Below are 18109 nucleotides of genomic sequence, written 5' to 3'. Positions count from 1 at the left end.
CATCTGGCAGATTGGAACTGCTGACCCTTTGGTTAGCAGCCGTAGCACTTAACCACTACGCCACCAGGGTTTCCAGCTGGGTATAATCAACTTAATAAAAAAAAAAAAAAAAGGCAAATCAGTTGCCACTGAGCTGGTAGAACTGTGCTCCATAGGGTTTCCAGTGGATGATTTTTCAGCAGTAGATCACCAGGCCTTTCTTCCAAGGTGCCTCTGGGTGGATTCGAACCACCGACCTTTCAGTTAATAGCCGAGTGCTTAACCGCCTGCACCAGCCAGGGACTGCTATAATCAATGTTAAACCCACTTAATTTTCATTAAAGTGATCTTATGAATCATCGATTGGATTCCCTAGAAGAGAAAAAAAGGAGAAACAAAGCAGAGCTGCCCTGCTTTTATAACATTGATTTACGGAAATATTCAAGTCTACTTGAATAATTCTATGCTTAAGCCGCTCCCTACCCATCCCTCCCAAAGCTATGAGAGAGAGTGGGACACAAAACTTTTAAAGGCAAGTATAACCAGCAAGGTTAGGGTCACTGGTTCATATTGGCCACTGGCTACAACTACCATATATTCCCCAAGATAAGGAGTTCCCAAATATAACATACCCAACCTGAACGGGTAAGCTTTAAGGGATGTAGATCAAATGGTCAAATGTCTACTTATTAGTTTTTGCATTCATTAAACTATATATATTTAAGTCACATGATAAAATAAACTACTTTTGAAATCTTGTTTTTTTTCTAATCACATTTCATGAACATTTTATCCAAATTCTTTGACTATGCACCTTCAAACAGTGTCTTCCTCCCCCCAAAATACATGTCAACTTGGTTAGGCCATGATTCCCAGTATTGTGTGGTTGTCCTCCATTTTGTGATTATAATTTCATGTTAAGAGGCTTAGGGTGGGATTGTAACACCACCCTTACCCAGGTCACCTCCCTGATCCAAGGTAAAGGGAGTTTCCCTGAGGTGTGGCCTACACCACCTTTATCTCTCAAGAGATAAAAGGAAAGGGAAGCAAGCAGAGAGTTGGGGACCTCATACTACCAAGAAGGCAACACCAGGGAGCAGAACGTGCCCTTTAGACACAGGGTCCCTGTCCCTAAGAAGCTCCTGGACCAGGAGCAGATTGAGGACAAAGAAACTTCCTCCAGAGCCCACAGAGAGAGAGCCTTTCCCTGGAGGCAGCGCCCTGAACTTGGACTTGTAGCCTACCAGACTGTGAGAAAATAAATTTCTCTTTCTTGAAGCCATCCACTTGTGGTATTTCTGTTTTAGCGGCACTAGCTGACCGAGACAGGTATTCTTCTGAGGCATCTAACACAGTTCCTCACAGCATACCATCACGTTTTTCTCTTCCACTTAAAGTTGTCTAAGATGAAGCACGTTTTGAAGTCACATAGGATGCAACTACTAAACAAGTCTTCCCAAGTCACAAGAACACATCTGCATAATGTTAGGACAGTTAAAAACATCTGTCCTGTGGGTCCGTATGCATACAACTAAACCACATGCTTTATGGCTTTTAAACTGATTTTCAAAAGCTGTTTACGATAATAACCAACACTTGCCTTTGTAAGGTCAAACTCCAAGAAATAAACTGTTAAATTTCTTTGCCTTGGAAAAAGTAAAATTCAGGTAAACTAGGGTGTACAGGGTGGTTTCAGGATACAGTGCCTTCTCTACCTGATGTTCAAAACAAAGTAACTGAGAAAGTGCCCCATAACATGAGAGCTAAGACCCTGACGAGAGAACTGGAAGAAAGTTTGGGAGGAAAGTCACATTCAGATGGGGGCACTGAAAGGTACACACAGAGAAAAAACTGCAGACCCCATGTTTGAGGTTTGGAAGTAAAATACTTAAATACACATACGAAACAATGAAAAAGCACGTGTATAACAAGGTGGTGATAAGTGCAAAAGAAATTATGAAAGAGGTCACACACTCGCAGTAACAGCCGCGTGGAGAGGGCGCTCTGGAAGCTGGCTCGTGGGGATGAGCACAGACTAAGAAAACAGGCTATTCTTCGTGGCATGGGGACAGAAATGTGACTATCAGAAGCAACTTTCCACCTGTCTCTAGTATTTTGGCAAATTAATCTGCAACAAATGCAGGATTAAACTGACTAGGAAAGGTGGCAGGAAGGCGGTCAAGGGGATCCATTTGAGATGATGATTTCCTAAACCCTTTCAAGGCCTGTGGTTGACAACTACCTTTCATGCCTCTGGGGTTCTTTGGTAAAGGGTTTTGGTATTCCTGTTTCAGTGTGTTAAGCCTCAGAGTGGACGCCTTTCGAAATGCATGAAACTCAAGAAACCTGAGTTGGAGTCTCATTTTTGTGTATATCGGGCATTGTATTAGGTGATGTATCCTGGATGTGTGAATTTTCTAAACTTTCTACTATTCTGCCTTCTATTTCTGAGATCAGCCTCCATCACTACATTTTCTGGTTACTGTGTTCTCAGTCTCTTGAGAATATACTTACCACGAGAATAAGCTATTCTTAATTTTCATTCAGTCGCAATCCCCCGCCCCCCACCCCGTGCCATTCATTGCTTCCAGGTGTTACTGAACCCCTGCTCAGCCTGTGGCATATACGGCTGCCCTTGGAAATTTTGTGGGGCAGTTCTACCCTGTCCTATAGGGTCGCTATGAGTTGGAATCGACTACGACGGCACTGGGTGGGGTCACCCAGTTTTTATGCCTTGACCCACATTCCAACATTTACTAGCTCCAGGATGTGATACCACATAAAACGTATCAAAATCCGTAAGTCATGACAAAAATTCTCAATTGGTCCTTGAGTCAGCATGCCTTCCATTAGTGAAAACACACAGTACCAACAAAAAAATTAAAAAGAGAATAACACTGGACCTCGATTAAAAGCCACTCTTTGTTGAGCACCTCCTATGTGCCAGGCACTGTGCTAAGTAATCCTGTACAGAACTCAATGCAATTCTCCCAGTTGTTCCCCCTGCACGGGGTTGGTATTACCATCAATCCAAAGATTAGTAAACTGTGGCCAGAAGTTAAATGTCTTGCCATACAGGAGTAGAACTACAGCCCAGGTCTGAATCCGGAGCTCACAAAACTCTCGAAGGCAAGCGCTGTGATTCAAATCTAGAGAAAGAGCTTAAATCTAAAGTCAAATTTAGATAAAAATGATTCAAATCTAGACAAAATGCAGACACCATCATTTAATGACCCTGTCGGTGACAAAAAGCCCATGGTATACAGTGCTTTAAAAACCTACACTTTGTTAACTAACTGGATAACCAAAAACCAAACCAAACCCATTGCTGCTAAGTCAATTCCGACCCATATTGACCCTATAGGACACATAGGACCCTAGAGGAGTGGCTAGTAGATTTGAACTGCCAGCCTTTTGGTTAGCGGCCGAGCTCTTAACCACTGCGCCACCAGCACTCCATTAACTGTATGTAAATGGGGGAAAAAAGAGAAGAAATTGGAAGGCTGAGTTTCTGAGCATGGGAAAGTGAGCAGTGGAATAATGAAGAGAAATGAGGAGGATGAAACGGAGGTTGGTGAGCTACCAGCCCGACTTGCCAGAGTTCTGAAAGTGCTTCATCATTCCTGGGTAGAAGAAAGTTCCATGCTCACCCCTGACTCCTCTGGGCAAGCCAGCCTGCTGGCTCCCTGCCTTCAGACAACCAGAGAGGCAGATGTCAGCAAGTGCATTCAACCCCAGTCCCTCCACTGTACTGCCTGCTCTTCTCCAACCACACATAACCCTTCCTCAGCGCCTGGCTCAACACTTCCTACAAGAATGGCTTCCCTGTAAGTATGCCCACTGCTTCCCAGCCTCACTGTTCCCTTCTCCTGCAGCTCCTTTCCTGTCCCTATTTTACAATGTTCAAATTCTACCCAAATAGGACAGATGCCACTATCCGTAGTCCTCTCGGTCAGCAGCAGACAGTTCTTCCTCTGAACTCCCCGAACACTTTATTTGTACTCCTGTGGTACTTACCACAAGTACCCTATACTTATGGTGAGTGGTACTTACTACTTACATAGATGTTTCTCTCTCCTAATGGACCAGGGTCCCTTCCCATCCCTCTTTAGAGTGTCTTGTTCAGGAAAGACAGTACTTAATAAGCACATATTGAGTCATGAATGACCTTCTGTGACTTTGGCCATTTCTCTAAGCCCCTGATGGATATATGTATAGAACTCTGAATCTTAAAAGAAAGTGAGGGTATCAAAAATATTTTCACATTTCAGTATTGTCCTTCCTCAATCCCCTGGAGAGCTGTAAGCCACTGATTCAAAGGCCGCATAAAAATATTCTCTGACCCTTAATCCCATGATATTTTATAATTTTCCTCAAACTGTTTCACTTAGGTATAATATCACCCCAAGAACCCTGTTCAGTCTAAGAGCAGAGGTCTTCTCTCTACATTCAAGCATACCTTTAGACATGTGGTTCCTGATTAGTTAAAACGATTATCAAGGCTGCCCATGGGAAGGGGATGAGGTCAAATACCTTTCTTAAGTAAAACAGCAAAGAGCCAGAAGAAGGGCTCGAGCCCAGAGCCCCACACCAGGGCTGGCCACCAACTTCTGTAAGTTACAGAATTCTCTAAACCAGCGAGACATACCAGATTTCTTCTAGTACAGGAGCTGGCGTACAATGCCAGGACTGTAGTGAGAAGAGCGTGCCCAGAAACACCGAGAGAGCCAGGTGAGTGGTCATCAGAGACAAAAGGGATGCTGGGAACAGGACCTGCCCAACATCCTCCAGAACACAGAAACATACCATTCTCCACCTTTTTCTGCTCACGTGGCTCTGAGAACCTGCCATGTACATCCACCTGGGAAATGACTTAATTTTGTATTTAGGAGGGCCCGATGAAGATAATCCAGGTCATGTAAAGGCCCGTGTGTGGAGCAGCAAGGCTGTTTTAGCAGCATGTAGTTAAGAGGGAAATTTTCCATTCAAAAGCATTCCTAAGAAAAGAAAAATTATTCCACTTGTCCTCAGATATTGATTCAATACTCTGAAGTGGTCTCTGTGTATATGTCATGACGAGGCTGGCAAGTTTACTGACAGAGCTAGAGGAGGGAGCGGGCTGGAGCCTGTTTGTTAGGCTGACCCAGTCCTCTGCTAGAACCAAGACAGAAGAGGCTTCTGTAGGATAAGCTTCCCACTCATAAACCTGATGTCAGAAGGCACGTTAGCTCAGCTGGCGTCCAGCAGAGGAAGAGTCCTAATGACACCTACAGGACTGCATGGTTTTAAAGCTTCCCACTCATAAACCTGATGTTAGAAGGCACGTCCAGCAGAGGAAAAGACCTAATTACATCTACAGGACTGTATGGTCTTAAATGGATTAGGCAACACAAGTAGAGCCCATTATTATAATAGCTAGAGAAGGTAATGAAATTTCTTTCACCACTAAATTAATCCAGAAGAACAAAGTCTTCATGTTACTGGGCTGGGATGAACCAAAAAGTAAACCCTGAAGCAACAGGCCTCACTAGGGAGAACAACAGAAAAGGAAATCAAATGTCCTTTTACAACAGCCAGAGCTGGACCAAAGACAGGCAGGGGCGGGGAGTGAGGGTCATTGGTTTGACAAACTGCACACAGAGAAGGTACCTAAGTCCTGGGGTCCCTTTCGAGTACTTTTTCCAAAGCCAGTATCTTCCAGGGGAGAATAATGAAGGAGACAGACAGAAACATGGAAAGAACGACAGACCTAGAGGCAAAAAACTGACGTTCTAGGTACTGGCTGTACCCCAACAAGCTGCAAAATGTGCAGGAAGCTCCTCTGTCTCGTGAGCCTCATGGGGGTAAACGAGTCAGAGCAGAGGGGAGCTACGAAGCCTTCCATCGCCAGCACCAGGACAGCATCTCCACCACTTTCCTAGAGAAGGCAAAAGATAGCCAGGCAATCCTGCCATTCCAAACTAAATAAAGAGGATTCCACCTAGACCCAGAAACCCAGGAAACAGCAGGACATAAGAGGAAAACAATTAACGTTAAAAACCACCAATTCTATGTGGCGAGTGTATGGGTATTTGTATTATTCTTTTATTATTCTTTGTGCTTTGCTGTATTTTTAAAAAATTTCTCAAGATAAAGAAGATATAACTGGATCAGGTCAGTTAATTTCCTCTAGTTTTTATGCACTTCCCACCTGTTTCAGAAAGGATTTAGGGTGGCAACCTGGCCTTATAAGAGAATGACAGATGGGGGTAAGCCCCTCCCAGAAAATACACATCTTTGCCCTCGCCATCTGCCACTGACCAGCTGTGTAAGCAACTTCCACATAAGCATCCGTTCAGAAAAGGGTCCCACTGCAAACAAACAAACACGAATCTGAAAATCACAGGAGAAAAAATGCTCTCCTTAGGCCCTTCCAAACAGAAGGCCATCACCATGAGGATTAAGTACTTGGGATATTTTCTCTGCCTTCAACTGGTACAGGACATCAGTAAGGCCAAACACATTTGCAAACGCTAACCTATAAAACAGAACTGGAAGAGATGCTGAGTGGGTGACGAGGGCCTGGTGCAGAGGGAGAAAACGCTATTGTAGACCTGAAGACCACAGGGAAGGCTGCTCTGCAGGCTCAGGCTGGAACTAGGCCAAATCTAAACAGGCAGAGACAGGTGGGGGCGGGGAAACACAGAAGGAAAGACTGACAGGAGCCGGCCAGTGGCAGAGGCCTGGGGCCTAGCAGTGTCCTAACTCAGAGGCCAAGGAGACTGGGCTTCTTCCCCTTGTAGAAAGCTAAGACACAGCTGGCTGTAGGAGACCCGACCTCGCCCAGCAAGTGCTTGGTTTATCGGTCCTCCCCGTCCCTGCCAAGGACCAGGCCTGGTGTGGAGAAAGAGAACAAACACTCAGCCCTTGTCCTCAAGGAGCCCTCATCATCCAGCAGCTCACAGAGGTCACAAGGATCAAATATCAGTGACCTGGATAAGAAGGCCAAAGAGGACCCGAGGTTGGGTAGAGTTACTTACAACTCTTAAAATAGATCAAGGTTTCAGAGTGACTGATAAACTAGAGAATCGGCTTAGCAGAATAGGGCTGTAGGAGTAAGCAGAAGATAGAATACACAGACAGACCTCTCCCCAGAGAATGGAAAGACCAGCTACTGACAAGTTTAAGAGATATCTGCTTTAGAGATTTTACTTTACTTTAAAGAGCAGAAAACAACTGGAATCTACAAAATATTATGGTCTGCAGTTCTCAGGACTGAACAGAGCTTTAAAGAATGAGGAACCCAGTTCTGACCTCCAGCTATGTGAAGACCTTAGTGGTGTTGGAGGGGGCAACCTGTGAAGTAGGGGAAAGGTTAGCCAGGATTTAGCTCATTGTATATGGAGGGTATGGATGACAAACAACCACGGGGCATGAGCTATAATTACAGAGTTCAGGTAATATAAGAAGAAGTGATTGGCCCAGGGGAAGCTAAAATTAATGAAACAAATGTAATAAATTGCAGAGGATTATAGAATACTGACCCAGTGTTTAAAAGAAAAAGAGACTGTCTGGTTTGGCAGTTCTCTGCTTGGAGCTAAGAGAGTTAAAATAGAGTTCGGGGTCTGTATTCCTCTGTATGCTCTGTTTAAATTTTTATTATGAAAATTTCCAAATCTATTCCAAAGTAGACAGAGTATATAAGCCACTACCCAGAAACCCAGTGCCGCTGAGTCGATTCCGACTCATAGCAACCCTGTAGGACAGAGCAGAACTGCCCCATAGAGTTTCCAAGGAGCACCTGGCGGATTCGAACTGCCGACCCTTTAGTCAGCAGCTGTAGCTATGTACCCATTACCCAGCTTCAGCTTCAACAATGATCAACATTTTGCTAATTATTATTTCATTTCACACTCATTTGTAAAAACTGTTTTAAAGCAAATCCCAACCATCCTATCATTCAGATGACACACGTGAGGCCCTTCACTTCTATGACCCTATAGTTTTGAGAAGCCATCTTAAGAGAGTAAAACTGGCTGGTACATACACTGCATCTTGCAAAGGCTCAAAGGTTTTAACAAAGAAAACCAACATAAATATTGATCTGAAGTGGCCAAACCAGCATGATACTTAACCGCCATTCAAGGAAAAGGTCCACATATTGTCCTCAAACATTTATTGATGACCCCCTATATGCCAAGAACTGCTCTAGGCTCTTGGCATATAGTAGTGAACGAAAGCCAGAAAAACATAAAATCTCCATCCTAATCAGGCCTCCACGTGGTCAAGTTCTGGGTCCAAAGGCAAAACATATTCTGGATCTACCCTGACTTCTCTGAACTCAGAAACCAGCTTTGACATGAATCACACTTAGTTTCAGGGAGCAGTTTCTATTCCCCTTTAACCTTTTCAAAAATGGCATCCAGAGGTCTCTTGCTGGTGATAGAGGTTAATTTTCTGGTTCTCTATATTTTTGATAATGCATCCAAATGGAAAGTAAATGTATCTCCAACATGTTAAGTTCATTGAGATATAAGCTATATTCATGTGCCACCGTACAAATACTCTTCTGAATATTATAAAACACACAGATATGAATCTTAAAAGAAAGCTCAAAAATAATTACAGAAATTTTAATATTTCTACACTGTACTCTAATGGAAGTCTAGCCCACCCCCTGAGGTACATACACCCCACTTTAGAGACTATCTCTCATTCTCCTGAACAGGACCTAGAGCCGCTCTGGTCACCTGCCTAGCTAGAACCTCCATCACTTCCCAACTATGGACCATAAGCACTGCTCACTGGAGCACCCTGAAACCTGCCACAGTCACGAGGCAGAATAAGTGTCTGCCAAAGCCTTCAGTGGGACTTACGGCATCAAGGAGGGAGACAAAGATATTCAACATCACCCTGTGATGGAAAGACTGTGGCAGAAAGGGCAGGACATCACTGGAGACCATGACCTAGCCATGGGCAAGAGGTCAAATGGACAGGGTTGTCCATTCTGGAGGAAAGAGAACAAGGCCTTGGTGCCACACCAGGTTAAAGGCCTGCCTCAGCCGAGGTCTGTTCTGGAGACTCCACTGCTTCAGCCCCTGCCCTGAGGGCCAAGCATCTTCAGCTTCCTGAACTCTAGAGCAGTCCTGGCATCAGTGGAACCTCTCTCTGCCTCGTCGTCAGGGTAGACACGACAGACTGGCACTGACCTCGGATTCTAACCTGTGGCTCTGGGCTGCTGAGCCACTCCCTTCTGGGTTATAACTTTGAGTTCAACCAAGCACCTCCAAAAGGTTCCATCCTTTGTGAGGTGCTTGGTTGAACCGTTTGATATGCAAAGTCCCTGCCAGCCCCACATTCTGGGACGCCTTACCTGAGGCATAAAGTGGGTAACTGTCCTACAGGAAGAACAAACAGCTATTTGACAACTTCGCTGCTGGCACAGAAACAAGATTCAATTTGAAGTAGGAACACCAGGTATATGAAAACTACACATAATACAGTTATGCAACATTATCTAGAATTTGACACTAATCTCCTTCCCTCCCACATCCTGCAAAGCCCTCAACCACCTGTTTCTCAAACATATTCAAACCACATGGAACGGGATACTTTATATGTACTCCTAAACACAAGGTTCAACCCAATGAAAGCACAGGTTTCAATCTAGAAAGTTTTAACGCCTCAATCTTAGCTCTACGCGGTATCAGAATATACGAACCTAGAATATACTTAAAACGTAGATTCTTGTCAGCAACTCCTTGTAACGGACAGCTGGCCATCTGAATGTCTCCCCAGGCACAATCATCAGAGAATATTAAGTGCTTACCAGCAGTAAGGCCTGTGGTAAAGGCTGCTGGAAACACAGAAAGGACAATGATTGGGTCTCCAAAGTACCAAAGCTTAGAATGTGGCTGGGGTGCCAGTCTACACACATGAAAAGGCAAATGCTGGACAGAGGCAAGGATGCTATTCAAAATATTTAATAACCAATATGGCCTGGCATCTGCTGTCTGACTCCCTTGTTTTGGACTCATCATCAAGAGTGATCAATCACTGGAGAAGGACATCATGTTTGGTGAAGCAGAGGGCCAACAAGGGCTTGGAAGACCCCCAGCAAGACAGACAGGCACAACAGCTGCAACAATGGACTTGACCATGCGGGCAGCTGTGAGGAGGACAGTGGATTGGCAATGTTTCATTCTGCTGTACATACGGTTGCTGTGAGTAGGCGGCTAACAACACCAACGTGGCCAGGCATCAGCCTATCAGAAGAGGCAGGTCAACGCACCAAAACAGGGTGCAGGAGATCCTTTCACAAGCCAGGCTTAACCTTAGTTTCTGGATTGGTGGTGGGGAATGGTGCATCCCAGCTAAATGTCAGTCTAGGGTTTCCAGTGAGTGGTCTGGAGTATGAGAAAGGTGAAGGTCACTTCAGGAAAAGTGCCTCTGAGGCACAGGGCTCTGAGGAATGCGGGTGGGATGAGGAATGCCATTCAGATAGGCAGAGGCAGGCACGGAGGTCATGGGAGGCCGTTACAGGACGTAGGGAGGTCAGCTGGGCAGAAGAGAGGGCTCATGTATGGAGTCTTGGGGTACACAGACCATTCAACTCTGTGCCACCAGAGCTGGCTTTACAAAAACCACAGTAAGTGGTGGTTCTGGGGGATGGCCTGGGAACAGCAGGTTGGAACTAGGCTATAGAAGCCCCTGAAAGCCAAATGAAATACGTATTTTGGGCCTTAAAGTGGGGAGCCCTTGTAGGCTTCTGAGCAAAGGAGAGATTTGATAAGAGCTCTGCTTTAGGAAAATTAATCTCACCCCCCTTTTTTTTTTAAACTAAGGACCTTCCTTGTCTAAACCAGAGGTGACAGGTTCTACATTCAAGTGGTGATGCTAAGAATAAAAGGAAGAAATGGGTGTGTGTGTGTTGAGCAATACTGTACAGAACGTTAAGTTACCATCAGGAGAACCTGATGACTAACCGGATTTCAGGGCACCATCAAGAACACTGAGGTCCGGTCATTCCTCAAATAGGCCCAGGGTCCGGGAACAAAGCACAATGCATGGTTGTATTATTAAGGGCCACAGCCAGAGGGGAAGACCAGTTGTGTAACTTTGGCTAAGTCACCCCATCATAGTCTTGCCAGTTATTTCATCAGTAACATGAGCGGGTCGTTACTTCAAACAGTGTTCTGGGGAGCCTGAGGTCGTTCTGAAGTGCCTCAGAGGCAAAAAGGGACACAGAGGAAGAGAAGCGTAGCTAAGGTACATCATGTGCTCCAGATACCACCTGAAGCGGGGGCTGCCACTGAGCAATTTCTAAAAACCCAACATCCCTCCTCAAGCACTGTAGACATAGAGGTGTAGGGAAGGCAGAGAGGGGGCCCTTGCCCCTCGGTGCAAGTCCAAAGGGGTGCCAGACGGGGGGTGCAGAATGTCCAGAGTACCAGGGCATCACAAATATGAAAGGCAGCTAGACGAGAAGGGGAGGCATTTCTGCTGACCCTCGCCACTATCAACGTCTGTTCATCTGAAATGGGGGGCAGGGGGAGGTGCTGCAATTCAGAGATTGTCCCTGGGCGCTCTGAACACCCCCCCCCCCCCAAAAAAAACAAACCCAGTGCCGTGGAGTCGATTCCGACTCACAGCGACCCTACAGGAGAGAGTAGAACTGCCCCATAGAGGTTCCAAGGAACGCCTGGCGGATTCAAACTGCCGACCCTTTGGTTAGCAGCCGTAGCCCTTACCCACTATGCCACCAGGGTTTCCGTGGGTGCTCGACAGGGGCACAATTTCAGTGCTTGCACAGGTGCTATTTTCCACAGACACCCCTCTGCAGAGGAAGCAACAGTGTCTCTGTGACCTGGCTTGTCCTACACCCGCTATCAACCAGAGCAGCCCTGCTTTAGTTGACTATATTGGGGTTCTGCCTAAAACTGCACTGGGAAAAGGGTCTCATGGCCACCAGATGACATTATTGTCCCTTTGGACCCCAAAACTCACAATTCTATTAGTTTGTCTATTAAAACTTTTCAACATGATTGAGAACATTCCAAGAAAGTCTGTTCCTGTGCCTAAGTGCCTGAGACACATCAGAGAGCCAACCTATGTGCCACGTGAGGCCCGTCTTCCACTTAAAGGACCAACACTCCACAGTCTCTGCTAGCCTGTCACTGCTCCCACCCAGAATGCACTCTCCTCCTCCTGCACACGCAAGGCAACAACCATGTGTCTCTATTGAGTGTCAGTGCCTTACTGGTAGTATAGTCTGTCTTACGAGACCAACCTCCAGGGCAGGCAAAGCCTTTTACTTTTTCATACTCCACATTCTCTAGAAAGTAATAGCTGTGTAGTAAATGATCTCATCACTTGCTGAATCAAGTCAAATCTTAAAATCTGTTGTCTGTTTCAGCACTCTGCTAGTGCAAAGGGATAGTCTAAGACAGAGTGTAAATGAGACAGGAAAAGTTAGGGAGCGGTGACACTGATGGAGAACGAGCTCCGTCCTGTCTTGCTACTAGATGGATACCCTGGAACTTCCCAGGCCTTCCTGGACTAGGGGCCTTTTCAGCTCTAGAGAAGGTACTATACCCAAGCAACGAGGAACACGGTCCCTGAAGCCACACTGCCTTAGGTTCAAATTTTGGTTTGTGCAACTTAAACTCTGTATCTGTTTACTTATCTTCTGTAAAATATGGATATTGGCAGGACCTACCTTACAGCGATGTTGCCAGGATCGACCAGCACTGACAACTGTGCCTTGCACTGCTAGCTGCTATCACCACCTATCACATTCCTGAGCCTGCCTGCACTCAGGCTGGCCGGCCAGCTTCAGTTGGCAACACCCCTCCTTCGTAATTGAGGGGTGAGCCTTAAAGGAGAAACTAGTTACCACAGCAGCTTTCTCCTTATCCCTGAGAATAAAGGAAAAAACAGTGCTCAGGGTATCTTGGCCTTATTTATCCAGACATTTTCTCCCGAGAGGACGTATTATCTGCAAACGGCAGATAATACGACATTTATCAAATGTTTAGTAAGTCACTCCCAGAATGAGGAAATGATATAAAGGGCATTCACATGCCCTCCTTTTATGCCCTAACCTCTTTTGAATTGTCTTCCCAAGCCACAAAATCCTTATTTCCTCAGCTTTTGCGTAGAATACAAGAACCCAAGTCCATCAAACCCATCATAAACAATAATTTAAATCAGTGTCAATTTCAACATAATGAAAGCAGAAAACTTTTGATGATAACAAACCTAGACCTGAGCCTTAAATTATCCCCCGAAGTCTACTTTAAACCAAAAAAAACAATAGTTCAGTTTAATTAGTAAAGAATGTCTGCCTTGAGCGCTGTGCTCTTTTAAATTATCCACGTGGGATCAAACTGACAACAGCAACTCTGAAGGTTAGATAAGAGGCTTAGGAGGCAATGAGCTTCTGTTAATGGGGGGGGGGGAGGAATTCAGTAAAAAGAGGCTGAGAATGGATGCACAACCCGAAGAATGTAAGCAATGCCACTGAATCCTACATGGAAAATTGTTAGATTGGTGTATGTTCTGCTGCGTATATTTTCAACAATAACCAAAAATAAATTATTTTTAAAAAAGTAAGAAATGTTCTGAAATAAACGTTTGTTCCTAAGTATCTAAGAATTAGAAAAAAAATAAACAAATAAATTACAACATATCCCATACAACATACAATGCAGTCTTCAAAAGAGTATGTAAACAACATGAAAAAAATGTTTCCAATAATTTAGGTGATCACATTAAACTATCAATATTTTTGACTTCCGTTAAAATTATATCCTTAAAACTTTTTAAAAACAGGCTTAGGAAAAAAGATTGGAGGAATACACCAAAATACAATGTATTTAATTTCTGGAAAATCTTTTTTTTTTTTTTAATATTTCCCAACTTTTCTACAATAAGCATAAATTACTTTTACAATATATAAAAAATAAATACAGCTTTTCGAGAGCAAATGATTCTGGTTTCGGTATTAGGCAGCTTTCAATTTTTTATTTAACACTTGAAGACCAGTGACTAATTTATGGAAGAAAATTAGCCCACATACCTACAAGGAAGGGTGCGCTGGTGGCCCAGTGGTTAAGTGCTTGGCTCCTAACCCAAAGGCTGGCATTTTGAACCCACCATTCTCCCCTTGGGAGAAAAATGTGGTAGGTTACTTCCCTAAGGATTGCAGCCTTGGAAATCCTATGTGGCAGTTCTCCTCTGTCCTACAGGGTCACTGTGAGTCAGGATCAACTGCACAGCAACAGGTTTCGGACCTACAGGGAGCCTTAGATTTTGCAGATAAGATACGCATCTCCAGTAGAAGGTACCTTTCCAAGCAGGCTGCACGGGGGGGCACAGTCCCCAACTCTATGTAGGTTTTGTTCCCAGAATGTCAAGTCTCTCCAAGGCTCCACTGTATTTTATCCTCCCCTCTTGATTCCACAAAAGGTTATAATTTCCTGAATACTGTGTTGTCACCAGCACAGTCAAGAACTTGTAGCTATCAGGATATAGAAAAATAAATATCACAAATCATGTTACAGCTGGCTTTTGTCACTGTGATACGGACAATTGTTTCAAATTATCTGTCACCCCAGACTTACACAAACTAGAATTTCTTATGCACTGGCATTTAGCATTTTATGGAAGTACCTGGTGATAAAGTGGCAATCTGAGCTGCTGCCATAAACATGGCTAAAATCTCCTCTACCTTCTTAGTTCATAAAGTCCAGCTACTGCTTTATTTCCTTAAAAGTTCTCAGAAATCCCTTTAAATACCAGTATGATAAAACTCAAACTCAACCACCGACAGTTTCAGATCAGCTCTGTTCACTGAGCACTATTCTCCAGGCACGAGTGTCAACGTGCAGCGACCCTACTGTATTTGTCTGACCACCTCGAGTTGGACAACTTCAACAGAAACTCTGGGACCTTCAATTTACCTTAGGTCTGCCTGATCACCGCCTATCAGAGAGTAAGGCTTGAAGAGGGCTTAGGTTACCAACAAGTTGGAGCTGCCTTAGAAGAAATTCTTTTCTATTTGGCAGCACAGAAATATGATGCATTAATGAGTATGGTCAACCCAATGATTTCAGACACGTATCCTACCAGCAAGACTGTCCATAAAAAGCTGATGGATTCTAACTTCACCGAATTTGGTTACAAAGGATGATGGGCACACAAGACTAATGCACACCTGTTTTAAATGGCAAACTTGCTGAATAAATCCAACAACTGACCTTAAAAACTATACTTTCCTCTAAGGTGTTTTAAATGGCAAACTTGCTGAATAAATCCAACAACTGACCTTAAAAACTATACTTTCCTCTAAGGTTATTGAGCATAAACACCTAGAAGTTACTGGTATTCCTATACTCTTGCTCTTTCCAACAAAAGAAGACACTTTAAGGGAGAAGGAGAAATTTCCAGCTGTAATAACAAGACTACCTGATCTTCCCCTAAGCCCCTCCACCAAGCACACATCCGTATTTCCACAAGACAGCTACATTAAAACTAAAGGTGTAGAAAAGAAATAAAATTTAAAAAATGAAAATAAAGGTGTAGAAGGCCTGGATGTCAAGTACGACACTATGGCACACTGGCCACTTTCAGTTATTGCAAACTTCACTCAAAGGCAAAGAGATGGCTATGAAAACTACCTGTATTGTACAGACACCTGCACTTATCACATGTATCTACCCCTGAAATGTCAAAAATTTTTAAGTCCAGGGATTTCTTTTCAGGCAGGATGTTTGCAATATTAATAAAAAATACTGCCAAAATATGCATAACTGAAATAACAAAATACGCATATCAAAATGCTTATAATTGTGGAGGAAGGGTGATTTTTTAAGTCTTCTGTATTCACAGTAAATTTGGAAGACAAAAAAACAAAACAAAACCCACCTGTTACAGCTGATTCCAACTCACAGAGACTCTATAAGACAGAGTAGAACTGCCCCACAGGGTTTTCCAGGTTAGCAATCCACCGCACTACCAAGGCTCCCATTTAGAAGACAGATCCTTAATATGTCTGTATTAACTATTTAAATGCCTGTATTATTATTTAAGAAGGTATTTACGAGGTGTGGCGTAGTGGTTAGGCGCTACGGCTGCTACCCAAAAGGTCGGCAGTTCAAATCCGCCAGGCGCTCCTTGGAACCTCTACGGGGCAGTTCTACTCTGTCCTATAGGGTCGCTATGAGTCAGAATTCACTCGACGGCAATGGGGTTTTTATGGGGTGTGCTACTTTTAAAGATTTTATTTTTTTAGTCATAGAATTTTATCTCAGGAAAGCCTTCAGTCTAATGCAGTTTTCTCAGGTTGAGTCAGGACAAGAAATAATGTCTCTGAGCCCTGGTCCTGTGTGATAAACCACACCACACTGGTTCCAAATTGGCAAAAAACAACGGTTCCTTCAACAAGCTCTGTGTACTCTAGCTCATCCAGAGCAAAAGGTGGACCTGCCAAGTCCACCTGAAAAAGCAAAGAAAAAAAATCAACAGAGCTTTTTGGCTTGATTTAAGCAAATATTTGTTTTCATTGAGATAACTACAGGTTAGGGTGTGCAACCTGGATCACAAACTGCGACGTTCGACCAGTTTCTCTCGGGGTATTGCGGATACTCCTGCGCCAACAAGGAAGCTTAGCCAAGGTACTCAAACCAAAAAAAAACAAAACCAGTGCCGTGGATTCCGACCCACAGCGACCCTACGGGACAGAGCAGAGCTGCCCGTAGAGTGTCCAAGGAGCGCCTGGCGGATCCGAACCGCCCACCCTGTGGTTAGCAGCCACCAGGCTGTCCGAGGGTCCTCGAAGGGCGCTCTTAATGCCCACTCTCCAGCTCCGTATTAAGCCGGCCGGCCGGCCGCGGGCAGAGGCTCTGCAGCCCACAGCGCACAGCCTGCCTCCAGCTTCTGGTCCCCGTGCTCGGGCCAGCCGGCCGCCGCCACCCGGGCCCGCCGCGAGCGACCGGTGAGACCCTTGCTCTCCCGTCGCAGGTCCCGCCAGCGTCCCTGAAGCCACCGACGGCCTCCGGGCTACGGCAGCGGCTGCGGGCACTCGCCGCGAGGACCTCTGCCTGCGGCGGCGGCTCCGACCTCCGCGCAGCTCGCGCCGAGGCGCACTCCGCCTTCCACGCGCCGCCACCCGCCCCGGAGGCCGCCGCCCGCCGCCGGCTTCGCAGGGGCCCTCACCGCACACGCCGGGCGCCGACCCGCGCGCGTGCCCCGGGCCCACGGCGCACCGGCCCGCGCAGCCCCCGGCGGCCGGCCTTCCCGGGCTCAGCGCAGGAAGCGGCGGCCCAGCGGCCTCCCGTCGCCGAGGCCGGAAGAGCGGGACGTCGCCAGGGGCCGACCGGCGGCTCGCGCGCCCCCGCCGCCGCCTCAGCCTGCGGACACGGCCGAGACCAGGGGCGCCGCCGCGGGGAGAGACGCACTCACCTCCCCGCTGGGGCCGTCACCGCAGCCCACAGCCCTCCCGGCGCGGGTCGGCGAGGCTATTTAAGGCGCCGCAGCCGCCCCCTCAGCCGCCCCGCCGCCGCAGCCGCCTCCGCCGCGCAGGGAGGCCACTGCGAGTGCGCGTGCCGCACCCGCCCCGCCCTGGCCCCGCCCTGCCCTGCCGCGTGCCCGCCTCCCCGCACGGCCCTGCCCCGGCCTGCCGCGTGCCCCCTTCCTCGCACGGCCGCGCCCCGCCCTGCCGCTCGCCCGCCTCCCCGCACGGCCCCGCCCCGCCCCTGCCCTGCCCCGCGCCCGCCTCCCCGCACGGCCCCGCCCCGCCCCGACCACGCGGTCCTGGCCCCGCCCTGCCCTGCCGCGTGCCCGCCTCCCCGCCCTGGCCCCGCCCTGCCCTGCCGCGTGCCCCCTTCCTCGCACGGCCCCGCCCCGCCCTGCCGCTCGCCCGCCTCACCGCACGGCCCCGCCTCTCCTCTACCCTGCCGCGTGCCCGCCTCCCCGCACGGCCCCGCCCCGCCCCGACCACGCCGTGCTGGCCCCGCCCTGCCCTGCCGCGCGCCCGCCTCCCCGCACGGCCCCGCCCCGCCCCTGCCCTGCCGCGCGCCCGCCTCCCCGCCCCACCCCGCCCCACCCCGCCCCTGCCGCGCGCCCCCTCCCCGCCCCTTCCCTCCCCCGT

At 47.0% G+C, this 18109-nt stretch overlaps 1 protein-coding gene across 1 annotated transcript in view; it reads right to left on the bottom strand.

Moving 5' to 3' along the window:
- The window catches only part of LOC135228265 (long-chain-fatty-acid--CoA ligase 1-like), a 67526-nt gene extending 49992 nt beyond the window's left edge, over positions 1–17534 (bottom strand). The window contains exon 1 of the mRNA XM_064272949.1: positions 17422–17534. The gene's annotated coding sequence lies outside the window, so the exon portion shown is untranslated. The remainder of the gene's footprint in view (positions 1–17421) is intronic.
- Between the last annotated feature and the right edge of the window lie 575 nt (positions 17535–18109).

Source organism: Loxodonta africana, chromosome 19 (assembly GCF_030014295.1).
Source record: "Loxodonta africana isolate mLoxAfr1 chromosome 19, mLoxAfr1.hap2, whole genome shotgun sequence".
Lineage (NCBI taxonomy): Eukaryota > Metazoa > Chordata > Mammalia > Proboscidea > Elephantidae > Loxodonta > Loxodonta africana.
The sequence above is the reverse complement of the archived record's forward strand: the minus strand, read 5'-3'. Positions and strand labels throughout refer to the sequence as shown.